We start from the raw sequence: 10,458 nt of genomic DNA, 5'->3' as shown, positions 1-10,458 counted from the left end.
CATCTATTTTATCTTCTCCTGGTTGTAAATTTTTCAGAATACTGGGAAGACTCTTTATGTTGTGGATTAGGACTACTAAAGTTTTTCCAAGCTTTTCTTGAATGAAGTTTACAGTCCTTGGTTTTAGTCCTAGGTCCATGATCCACCTTGAGTTGGTTTTTGTATATGGAGTGAGGTGGGGATCTTGCAAAATTGGAAAACCATCTGCAGAAGAATGAAACAAGATCCCCAAAACAGCTCTTCAGGCATCTCTTTCTCCTTGCTCTGTGAACATTGAAGTGCCCAACAGACAGTTTGCTGCTGCTACAAAGCCTGCCAGAAAACAACAAAAAGGCCCTAAAGAGAAAACTCCAGAAAAACTAAAAGATGAGATAGAAAAAATAGTCTTATTCCTACATGGAAGGTGAGCCTGAAGATGATGTCTATTTAAAACGCTTATACCCAAGACAAATATATGAAGTGGACAAAGCTGTTCAGCTACTTAAGAAATTTCAAGTACTGGACTTCACTTATCCAAAGCAAGGTGTTTATCTTGATTGTGATACTTGATATGTCACTACAGAAGAAGAAAAGAGTGGAGCTGTTTGCCAGTGTTCTTAGCCTTCCATACCCATTCACTTCAGAAGTCAGTAAAGTTGCTGTTTTCACAGGGAATGCATCACAGACTAAAATAGCAGAAGAAAATGGAGCTGCTTTTGCAGGAGGAACTGACCTGATTCAAAAGATTCTGTCTGATGAAATTCATGCAGACTTTTATATAGCTGTTCCAGAAATAATGCCTGAGCTTAATCCACTAAAGAAGAAACTAAATAAAAGATTTCCAGAGTTTACTCAAAAATCTATTGGCTGTGACATTCCCAAAATGCTGGAATTATTTAAATACGGACATGAGATTGAAGTTGATAAAGAAAAACAGAACATTCTCAGGATTAAAATAGCAACACTGGATATGTCAAGTGATCAGATAGCTGCCAGTCTGCAAGCTGTTATCAATGATGTTTGTACGCACAGACCACTGAGTTTGGGACCCTTTGTGGTACTCACTTTTCTTCATAGTTCAACAAGTGAAGGTTTATTATTAAAGATCTATCCGTTGCTGCCTAAAGAAGTAGAAACCAAAGAAAGTAACACAGATGCTGTCTGAAAATGCTGAATTTGAAATAATTTCCAATAGATTAAGAAGCTACACTGAAAGTTACAATACTGTATAAAATTTTCCCATTAAAAAAATCTTAATGTTAAACATAAGAAAATAATTTTTTTCCTATGTCTGAAACAGAAAAACCAAACAAAAAACAAAACAAAGGTTATACTACATTGGGAGAGAATTTCAAATGAAGAAATCAATAATAGTAACAAAAGAAAGCTATTCCTGTCTTCTTCTACCATGTTTCTTTTTAAAATATGTCAGTAATTTAGAGTACTCTGAATCCACAAAATGGCATTGTTACATGTTTTGAAATAAGTGAAAAAGGGAAAAAAGGATTTTTTTTCTTCTTTTAAAGTCATCTCATATTCACAGTTCAGGCAGGCTTGTACTATGTCTTAGTTATGTAGTGTTATAACAATAACAGAAAACCACAAATGAATGGTTTTAACAAACAGAAATTCATTTTCCCAGTTAGGAGGCTAAAAGTCTGGATTAAAGGCTTTCCAGGGAGGCTTTTCTCAGTGGGCTCTGGAGAATGAATGGTCTTTGTCTGTTTTAGCTTTTTTCTCAGCAATCTGCATGGGACTTGACATCTATCCTTCTCCATCTCTCTTGGCTTCTCCATGCCTCACCTACTTTCTTTAGATCTCCAAAGAGGTTGACTCAGTCTTCCTAGGCTGTTGCTCAGCACAAGAAAGGCCATGTTCATTTCAAGCGTGAAGATTGTGAAGCCCAGTGGTGAAAAGCCGGATAAATCCTGAGTCTGGCATCTCTCAGGCTCTTCTTGAGCTGGAGATGAACTCAGACCTGAAGGCTCAACTAAGGGAGCTGAATATAACTGCTGCTAAGGAAATTGAAGTTGGCGGTAGTGGGAAAGTGATTGTAACTTATGTTCCTGTCCCTCCACTGAAATATTTCCAGAAAATCCAAGTCTGTTTAGTATATGAACTAGAGAAAAAGTTCAGTGGGGAAAGCACATTGTCTTTATCGCTCAGAGGGGAATCCTGCCTAAACCAGCTCGCACAGCCACACACACAAAAATAAACAAAAGTGTCCCAGGAGCCACACCTTGATGGCAGTATATGATGCAATCCTTGAAGACTTGATCTTTCCCAAGGAAACTGTGGGCAAGAGAATCTGTGTAGAACTGGATGGCAGCCAGCTTATAAAGATCTATTTGGACAAAGCACAGAAGAATAATTTTTCTGGCGTTATGTGAGAAGTTCACGGGCAAGGATGTTAATTTTTCATTTCCAGAGTTTCAGTTGTAAACAAAATTATTAAATAAAATTATCATTCAGAGTAAAAAAAAAAAGGAAGATTGACTCAAGACATAACCCTTACACTACCATTGCTTCATTAACATAGCAAAAATTCATTCCCAAATTATAACCACAGATTTCAAAAGTCAAGCTCAATGTCACTGCTATTGATTTGGATGAAAGTCAAAAGGGTATTATTCAGGTTGTTATCAGATATAGTGAGTCAAGACAACTTCAGAAATGTGCTCACAGGCACCACAGACTTTATAGCCTCATGGCTTTAGGCAAGGTTACAAAATTTGGGCAAAAGGCTTTTAGCTCTGGTTTCATGGGGTAGCAGTCCCAAAGACAGCTCCATCTCATGTCAGGTTTCTGGTTCTTTGTGTCGGCTGCTTGCATTTGTAGGTCTGGTTGGCCCAAGAATCTCTGGTCCTGAAGGGAACACTGCATTCTCTTGCTTCTTCTTTGCTGGTAGTGTTGTCATTGTTGTTTTGTGCCATTAGTCGCTTGTGTCTCATAGTGACCCTATGTACAACAACTCTGACCTTGCTCTATCCTGAGTCAACCTCATTGTCTGACACACCTACCCCAATCACTGAGTCAATCCATCTCATCAAGGATCTTCGTTTCTTGCACTGTCCATCCACCATCCCAAGCATGATGTCCTTCTCCAAGGGACCAGTGTCCCTCCTTGCAGTATGCCCAATGTCAGACAGAGCCTCAGGATCCTTGCCTCCAATGAACAGCCTGGTTTCACCCTCTCCAGGACAAACTTGTTTGTTCTCCTATCAGACTTTGGTATATTCAGTACTCTTCTCCAGCACCAAATTCAAAGGCATCAATTCTCCTTCTATCATTCCTAGTCATTGTCCAGCTTTCTGATGCATAGCAAATAATTGCAAAGACTATGGCCTAGATCAGGTGCCTGTTAGTCTCCACACTCACATCGTTGCTCTTCAGTACTCTGGAGAGGTCCCTGACAGTAGACTTTCCCAGTACAATTTGTTTTTCTGGCTGCTGATACCAAGAGTGTTGATTATAGAGCCAAGCAAACTGAAGCTGTTAACAATTTCAATCTCTTCACTAATCAACCCAGTGGTGAGAATCTGTTTTCTTGATGTTGAGCTTCAATCCATACTTAAGGCTGTAGTCCTTGACCTTCTACAACAAATGCCTCGGGTCCTCCTCAGTTTCTGCAAGCAAGGTTGTGTCATCTGCATAACACAGGTTGTTGATGGATCTTCCTCCAATCCTGATGGCACATTCCTCCTCATAGAGTCCAACCGCTCAGATGTCCTGTTCTGCATATAGATTGAAAAGGTATGTAGTTAGGACACATCCCTGGTGTACACCTCTGCTGACTTTTGAACCATTCAGTGTTTCCTTGCTCTGTTCTGATAACTGTCCAAGTACATAGGTTTTGCATAAGCACAATCAGGTCTTCTGGCATTCCCATTATTCTCAGAGTTAGCCATAGTTTGTTGTGATCCACATAGTTAAATGCCACAGTGGGATATTAAAAATCTTACCAAGACTGTAAATTTTAATAAGAGGAGACTGTGCGTTTCTCCCCCTCCCCCCTAAAAGAGTTGCTAGAGAATTAGATCCACTGGAGATGTAAATCATTTTAGGAGTTAGGGTTTATAATATGCATCTTGAGGAAAAACAGTTTAATTCACAACACATGCACAATCTTCCAAGAATATCCCACATAAAACATTCTAGACCCAAGCAAAATTATTATATTTGCTTGAAGTAGTAAAATAGGAAAGAATCAGGAAAAGGAGGAGGAATAAGGATGAGTGGCTGATTGATTCTATGAACAACTGCCTCCTTTATCATAAGAGCAGAAGAACTGAGTGCTACCTTCCTAGCGCAACTGAATATTTTGACAAGAGTCTATAGCAGAATCCTGATTCCAAGGAGAAATATGCAAGCAGAATTTCAAATTCTTATGAATCCCAGAATTTCTGAGTGAGTCCCTGAAACTATTGTACTAAGAGAATTTTTAAAACCTTTAACTAAATTACCAATTATTTTGTCTTACTGGTATTCTAAATAAACACTCTTGGCACCAGCAGTTAAAAAATAAAAATACACAGCACCTTAACAAAAAAAGGTAAGCAACTCAATTTCAAAAAGGGCACAGGATATGAAAAGACATATCACCAAAGAAGACATTCAAATGGCAAACCACACATGAAGAAATATTAAAAATCCCTAGCTCTAAGAGAGATACAAATAAAAATAACTATGAGGTAACATTTCACCCCAGTAACAATAGCAAAGTTCAACAGAGCAGCAAATAACAAATGCTGGTGAGGTTGTGGAAAGATTGGAACACTTATTCACTGTTGGTGGGAGTGTAAAATGGTGCAATGAAAGGTGGTCTGGCACTTTCTCAAAGAGTTGACCCAGCAATTCCACTACTAGGAATATACCCTAAAGAAACCAGAGCTGCAACGCTGAAAGTGCACACTTTGAATTTGCCAGATGCTCTGCTGGAGAAGGAGGGGATATCTCCTCCTATGCCAAATGGGTCTTATTTGATGGTACACAACAAAGGGTGAGGAGGGGGAAGAGTAGGAAGAAAGAAAAAAGAAGGAAAAAAACAAAAAAAAAACCAACCCAGAGCTGACAACCAGGTTTATGCACACCCATGTTTATTGCTGTGTTATTCACAGTAGCAAAGATATGGAAGCAAGATGAATGGACAGAAAAACTATGGTATAGGCACACAATGGAATATTATGCAGCACTGAAAAACAAAGAACTCAAAATATTTTACAACATGAATGACTCGAGGATATTATGCTTAGTGAAATATCTCAATCACAAAAGGACAAATACTGCATAACACCACTCATAAAACAGAACTGACTTGGAGGTTGGAGAGAAAATGAAAACAAAGGAGGTAAATAATGAACACTGCGTTGGAACAGATATGAAGGAAAAGAATTGGTTGTTGTTTGTTTCTTTTTTTTTTTTTTCTCTCCAAGGTCTCAGGGTAATTCTAGAGCTTGTTGATTAATATACTTGTAAAGAACTGTTTTAAAAGTATATAGGAATAGAGCTTCTTCTCCAATAAAACATCAAATGGCGGATGATGCTGGTACAGCGGAAGCACCCAGAGCTCCCAGGTCCCTGGGATGGGAGCCCACGGAGGCTTCTGTGGAGGCTTCAGCAGGAGTCTGCGGGGTCGTGGGATGCAAAGCCAACGACAAGGTGTGGTTCCCCATCACCAAGCTGGGCCATTTCATCAAAGATATGATGATCAAATCCTTGGAGGAGATTCATTTCTTCTCACTGTCCATCAAGGTGTCTGAGATCATTTACTTCTTCCTGGGGATGTCCTTCAAGGGTGAGGCCTTGAAAATCATGGCTGTGCAGAAGCAGACCCATGCTGGCCAGCGGACCAGGTTCAAGGCATTTAGTGCCATTGGAGACTATAATGGCCATGTTGGCTTGGGCTTTAAGAGCTCCAAGGAGATAGCTATTGCCATCCATGGGGCAATTGTCCTGGCCAAGCTCTCCATTGTGCCTGCGCAGTGTGCCTATTGGGGAATAAGACTGGCAAGTCTCACACTATTCCCTGCAAGGTGAACGGGCACTGTGGCTCTGTGTTGGTGCATCTCATCCTTGCACCCTGAGGCACTAGAATCATCTTGGTCCCAATGCCCAAGAAGCTGCTGCTGCTGGCTGGTAATGACAACTGCTGCACCTCAACCAGGCACTGCACAACTACCTTGGGCAACTTTGTCAAGACCACCTTTGATGCCATCTCCAAGACCTACAGCTACTTGACCCCAGACCTCTGGAAAGAGACTGTGTTCACCAAGTCTCCCTACCAGGAATTTACTGAAAAGACCCACACCAGAGTCTCTGTGCAGAGGATCCGGGCTCCAGCTGTGGCCACCACATAGTGGTTTTTATATAACAGAAATAAAGTTAATTAAGTAAAAAAACCCAAAAAATGAATATATGATTAGGCATTATTTGTATGACAGCAATCCAGAATAAGAGGTACATAGCAAAGTGGACTGGGGGAGGAGGTGGGGGAGAGGGGAGGGAGGAAATTATGCTACGATGAATGAATTATTTTTTTAAAGTTAGCTGGGGGATGCTAGGGAGGAAAATGTGCAACAATGAATGAATGAAAACCAACTTTTCAATAAACATTCTTTAAAATGGCAATAATGCAAAAAAATTAAAAGGCAGGTTACAATGGGACCGTCTACTGTCCGAGACCTCTCCAAAGGACTGAGGAACAATGATGTCCATTTAAAAACTAAGGTGCAACTGATTCAGACTATGGTCTTTTTCAATCAGTTGCTGTATATTTGAGAGCTGTACAATTAATTAAGGTGGCAGAAGAATTGATGTCTTTCAGCTGTGGTGTTGGAGAAAAGTACTGACTATCCCATGGACTGCCAAAAGAATAAACAGATAGATATATCTTAGAGAAACTAGCCAGAAAGTGCTCCTTGGAGGCAAGGATAGTGAAACTTCATCTCACATATTTCGGACATGTCCTTCCATGGGACTAGCTATTTCTTGGAAAGGGAGGGATATCATGCTTGGAAAGATGGGGGTGGGGGGCCATTGAAAGTGAGGAAGACTCTCAGTGAGATGGATTGAGACAGTGACTGCAGCAGTTGGCTCAAGTGTGTCAGAAATGATGAAGATGGCATAGGATAGGACAAGTTTCAGATCTATTGTTTGTAGGGTTACTACAGCAAAACTGGATGACAGTTGGGCTTAACTAGCAAAAAATGCCCTCAGTTTATGCTCTTTCAAGAACTATCTATATGGGATCAAATTAACAACAGCAATTCTAATGATTAGATAGGAACCTTATGTTAATGAGGGAGGAAGAACTCTGAAAAGGAAGGTGAGAATGGTGTCAATGTCATTGAATAGTTGTTGTTGTTGTTGTTATGTGCTGTCGAGTCATTTGCGACTCATAGCGACCCTATGTACAAGAGCCCTAAACTATGCTCTATCTGTGCCAATCTCATTGCCTCTGACACACCCATCCCGATTACCCCAGTCACTGAATCAATCCACTTCATAGAGGGTCTTCCCCTCCTGCACTGTCCCTCTACTCTACCCAGCATGATGTCCCTCTCTAAAGACCTGTCTCTCCTTACAATATGTCCAAAGTATGTCAGGCGAAGCCCCAGAATCCTTGCCTCCAAGGAGCAGCCTGGTTTAACCCTCTCTAGGATGAATTTGTTTGTTTTCTTGGCAGTACATTCAATACTCTTCTCCAGCACCACAGCTCAAAGGCGTCAATTCTCCTTCTATCCTCCCTAGTCATTGTCCACTCTGATGCATAACAAGTGATTGCAAAATCCATGGACTGTATCCGGCACACCTTAGTCTCCAGAGAGACACCGTTGCTCTTGAGTACTTTAGAGAGGTCCCTAACCGCAGACTTTCCCATCACAATACGTTTTTGACTTCCTGGCTACTGGTGCCAAGAGTGTTGACCGTGGAGCCAAGCAAACTGAAGCTGTGAACACTCTCAATCTCTTTGCCATCCATCCTGATGCTACCAATTGGTCCGGTGGTGAGAATTTTTGTCTTCTTGACATTGAGCCTCAGTCCATACTGAAGGCTGCAGTCCTTGACCCTCTGCAGTAAGTGCATGATGTCCTCTATGTTCAATAAAAAGACTAAGATAATTTAAAACAAAATACTTCCCTTGTAGAATCATTTAACAGACGACCAGAGGCTTGAAATGGAGTAATACAGCTCAGTAATATGAGAAAAGATAAGAAGAAAACTAGTTTTAAAACTAGTTTACAATCCCAGAGGTGCGCGGTTCAAATCCACCAGATGCTCTGCTGAAGAAGGAGGAACAGTCGCCTCCTGTACCAGTCAGATCCAATTTGACGATACACACATAAAAAAAAATAAATAAATAAAAAATTAAAAAAAAAAACCAAACAACTAGTTTAAAATCCCTTCCCTTTACACTCCAAGACTAGATACAGGGGATTTCCTTGTGCCAAAATAATGTTGTTGTTGTTGTTGTTGGACGTGGTGGTGGTATGTACCATCAAGTTGGAACTGACGCATAGCTGACCCTCTGTCTGGTTTTCAGAGGCAGTAAATCAATCACGTGGGAGGAGATTGCCTATCTTTCTTCCACAGAGCAGTTGGTGGATTTGAACCATGTACCTTTGGGTTGGCAGTGCAACTTTTTACCACTAAGTCACCAGAGCTCCCTATTGTTGTTGTTAGGTGCTGTCAAGTTGAGTATGACTTACAGTGATCCTATGAACTGCAGATCTCAACCCTTTAGCCTGTGTCATCTTGACAATCTCTGACATACTTGAGCCCTTTGCTGCAGTCACTGTGCCAATACACTTGATTGAGGGTCTTTCCGTCTTTGGTAGTATCTCTACTTTTCCAGGCATGATGTCCCTCTCAAAGTAATAGCCTCTCCTAGCAACATATCCAAAATAGGTGAGATGAAACTTTGTCATCTTTGTTTCTGAGGAGCACTCTGGCTGCACCTTCTCTAAGATATAACTATTTGTTCTTCTAGTTGTCCTTTGGATATTCATAATTCTTCTATATCACAGCTCAAAGACATCAATACTTCTTTTGTAGTCTTTATTCTTTGTCCAACTCTAAAATGCAAAGCAAATCTGAATCAGGTACACCTTAGTCTTCAAATTGAACATCACTGCTCCTCAGTATGGAGAGTTCCCTGACTGCAGACTTTCCCAGCGTAATAAGTCTCCTGATCACCTGAGTGTTGGTACCAAGTGTATTGATGATGTATCCAAGTAAAATAAAGTTGACAGTTTCAGTCTTTTCTCCACCCATCATGATGTTGCCTATTGGTCCAGTGGTGAGACTTTTTGTCTTCTTGACATTGTTGTTCTTGTTGTTGTTAGGTGTTCCCAAATCCACTATAACTCATAGCAGCCCTATGAACAACAGATTGAAATCTTGCTTTGTCCTGCACCGTTCTCTTGACCTCCGTCAAGTTCAAGCCTATTGTTGTAGTCACTCTGTTAATCCACCTCATGGACGGTCTTTCTCTTTTTCATTCACTCTCTACTTCCCCCAGGATGATGTATTTTTCTAAGGTCTTGCTTACTCTGACAACATGCCCAAAAGTATGTAAAAATTTTACCATCTTTGCTTCTATGGAACACCCTGGTTTCACTTCTTTAAGTTTCTTTTTATTCTAGTCCAATACTCTTCACCAACACCAAATTCAAAGCCATCAGTTCTTCTTCATCTTTGTTAATTCATTAGCCAACTACCAGATGCAAAAGTCCTCACCACTGGGCCAACAGGCAACATCATGATAGATGGAGTACAGAAATTGTCAACAACTTCATCTTACTTGAACCCACAGCCAACACTCTTGATACTAGCAGGCAAGAAATCAAAAGATGAGTTGCTTTGGGAATATTTGTTATCAAGGACCTCACCAAGGTTCTAAGGACCAACAATGCAGTTTAAAGACTAAGGTATGCTTGATCCAATCCATGGTCTTTACAATTGCGATGACCTGAAAGTTGACAATAATAAGGATGATAGAAGAGTTGATGCCTTTCAGTTTTCGTGTTGGAGAAGAGTACCGAATGTCATATGGACTGCCAAAAGATCACATAAATGTGACTTTGAGAAAGTGCAACCAGAGTGCCCCTTGGAGGCAAGGATGATAAACTTCATCTCACATACTTTGGGGATGTTGTTAGGAGAGATCAGTCTTTTATAAAAGACATCATGCTTACTGAAGTGGGGGGTCAGAAAAAGAGAGGACAACTTTCAAGAAGTAGTGATACAGAGATGACAACAATGGCCTAAAGTGCCACACCAACTCTAAGGGAGTCTGCGTGACAAAATCACCCGATTGAGGTGAAAACTTCAAGGAAGTCAGCCTCTCGGAACGTGTGCTTTCTCCATGATTGTTCGTGGCTTTTCTGTAATTTCTCTTCTATTGTCTCTTTGTGTTTTCTATGTGGGACAGGGAAAAAAGGCTGTGTTCTTTACACAAAGTGTTCCTACTAAAAGTTT

The 10,458-nt window shown here is 40.6% G+C and overlaps 2 pseudogenes; both read left to right on the top strand.

Annotated features, from left to right (window-relative positions):
• Positions 1-254: 254 nt before the first annotated feature.
• LOC102847890 lies at positions 255-1,144 on the top strand (annotated as a pseudogene).
• A 4,535-nt stretch (positions 1,145-5,679) lies between these two features.
• On the top strand, positions 5,680-6,335 carry LOC102844652 (annotated as a pseudogene).
• The last annotated feature ends 4,123 nt before the right edge of the window (positions 6,336-10,458 follow it).

Source organism: Elephantulus edwardii, unplaced genomic scaffold (genome assembly GCF_000299155.1).
Source record: "Elephantulus edwardii isolate Elephantulus edwardi_28Jun2011 unplaced genomic scaffold, EleEdw1.0 scaffold00113, whole genome shotgun sequence".
Lineage (NCBI taxonomy): Eukaryota > Metazoa > Chordata > Mammalia > Macroscelidea > Macroscelididae > Elephantulus > Elephantulus edwardii.
This window is presented reverse-complemented; position numbering and strand designations above follow the sequence as displayed.